This window comes from Hetaerina americana, unplaced genomic scaffold, assembly GCF_022747635.1.
Source record: "Hetaerina americana unplaced genomic scaffold, ioHetAmer1.1.p SCAF_15, whole genome shotgun sequence".
NCBI lineage: Eukaryota > Metazoa > Arthropoda > Insecta > Odonata > Calopterygidae > Hetaerina > Hetaerina americana.
In genome coordinates, this window is record NW_027286625.1 from 10,776,040 (window position 1) to 10,778,378 (window position 2,339).

Consider the following 2,339-nt stretch of genomic DNA (forward strand, 5'->3'; position numbering starts at 1 on the left):
CACGTGGGAATTCGCATATTGGCAATCTAACTTAACTCAGAATCGGTCAATCGAAACGTCCACCACCGACCGCCTTCCGTGGGACGACAACGTTGCGAAACTGCCTACAACGGCTACGCCCCGAGACCACCCCTCAAACTATGAATTTCCCCCCCTCGGTCCGTCGCACTTTCCAACCTGACCTGAATTCCCACAATAGCCCCCGAGGGCATCGAAATCCCAAAAGACAACGGTATTCAAACACCTCTCTATCAACTGGGGGCGTAGCTCAGATGGTAGAGCGCTCGCTTAGCATGTGAGAGGTACCGGGATCGATACCCGGCGCCTCCAGATTTTTTTCAACCCGACCGTAGTTTCTTTTGCTTAGTATTTTGACAATTTTTTCCCGATTTTAATCTTATTTCAGACATTATTTTTAACCCTACCGGATTGGGATTACCTCGTTGCAAGAGACTATATTAATTCCAATTTTTCGTCTAGTTTCTTTACCTGCATGATTATCAAAACCACTGACTCCATAATGAATCTAAGGCAGCTATTCCCACGGGGTTGCAATTCATTATTTTAGCTATTGATTAAGTAAAATAAGGTATGTTTTATTATTATATATGTTACAATGCGTAATAATTAGATTTTTTTTAAATGAGGAAACGCTAAGTCTGAGTTTAATCACATTTAAATCTTAGAATTCCAAAAATTGTTGCCAGATATTTATTATTTATTTTATTTAAGGCCTGGATTTTTACACTCACAAATTGTTGTATTGTAACCCCTTGAGGTTCGCTCGCAGTTTCATGAAGTTAACTAGGGTACTTTTTACGCATATAGTATTAATTATGAAATGAATTGAGAGCGATACAATTGGAAAGTGTACTACGTACTTCATTCTAAAAGAAAATGACAAATATCTCGGTATTTGATGTGATTATACCATTTAATGGTGATGGTGATAAATATTCACCCGATATAGAATGGGAGGATGATACGATGGTGGCCAACTAGGGCACATCACGAAAAACAATCTTTAGTGAACATTTCGAACTTTTCCTCAAGAAATGTATCTTCTGCTATGGAAAAAAATATGATGACACAACCACTCCCTTAGCTATTGAAATCATCAATACTTAAAGACTCGATCGGGTCTTCGATAAGAAAATTGCGGCATGGGGAATCCTACCTACAGAAATACAGAACTAATGCATGAACTAGAGACCATACAAAATGAGTTAGAAAAAATACGATATGGATGCTGAATTGCCTAACAAATAATATGAGATTGACAAAATCCTCCAATGAAAAATTGTGAGAATTGCATTAAGCATGGGATATTAATGACGTAATATTAAGATTTCTATAATTAATATTATACAAAAAGGAAAGAATATTCATTACCTTTTCATATATTTTATAGAGAATATTATTATTTTTTTCTTTGCCTTCGAAGTTCCCGGATATTTTAGGTGGTTCAAAAGCGTCAGACTTATGAAAACAATAGGAATAGTATGAACATCTTCGGGATTTGAAATCACGGGCCAGGCAGGAAATCATCACTCTTACCTCCTGAAATACGCGTAGTTTCAGAATGGTTCCTCGAACGCTCAACGACGACATCTCGCGACCTTCGTGGAAATCAAAAACTCCATAAACTACGGATTACGTGGAATAAAAAAAAACCAGGCCCAAGAAGACGGGACGAGCTTCATATCACGACTAGGCTCTCCAGGAAACGTTCGCCGAAATGAGATATCTTCGACAACTTGCGAAAAGATGGTGGGAAGTGATGGACAGAATGACGGGAGAGAGAGAGAGAGAGCGGGGGCGGAGAGATGAGACTTTACCAAACGGAGGGAAGGAATAAAAGAATCCAGCGAAGGGTACCTTGATCAAAAAGTTCCCGGAATAACCACCGCGTGGCGCTCCCATCGTTCCGATTTGAGTTCTGTTTTTTTTGTTAAATTGGTACATCTGTTGTTGATATTCCCTTTAAATCTTAGTGTCATAACTTGACATTTGCAAAAGTTACGTAGCCAAGAGTACATCTATCTCTGTGTGTGTTGGCGATTTTTTACAATTTCAGAAATGGATTTAAATTCGCAACAACGAACTTGTATTAAATTTTGCGTAAAAAACGGATTTAGTGGCGCACGGACGTTGGAAATGTTGGAAAAGTGTTTCGGCAACGATTCTCTAAAAAAAACGGTCGTTTACCAGTGGCACGAGCGGTTCAGAAGTGGTCGTGAGTCAATCGAAGATGATGAACGCAGTGGCAGACCATCGACATCGAAAGTCGGTGAAAAAATTGATAAAGTAAAAGAAATGTTGGTCAATAACCGCAAATT

The 2,339-nt window shown here is 38.9% G+C and overlaps 1 non-coding gene across 1 annotated transcript; it reads left to right on the forward strand.

The window, feature by feature from the left end:
- Positions 1-257: 257 nt before the first annotated feature.
- On the forward strand, positions 258-330 carry TRNAA-AGC (transfer RNA alanine (anticodon AGC)). Its single transcript has one exon. It is a non-coding gene; the product is annotated as a tRNA-Ala (tRNA).
- Positions 331-2,339: the final 2,009 nt, after the last annotated feature.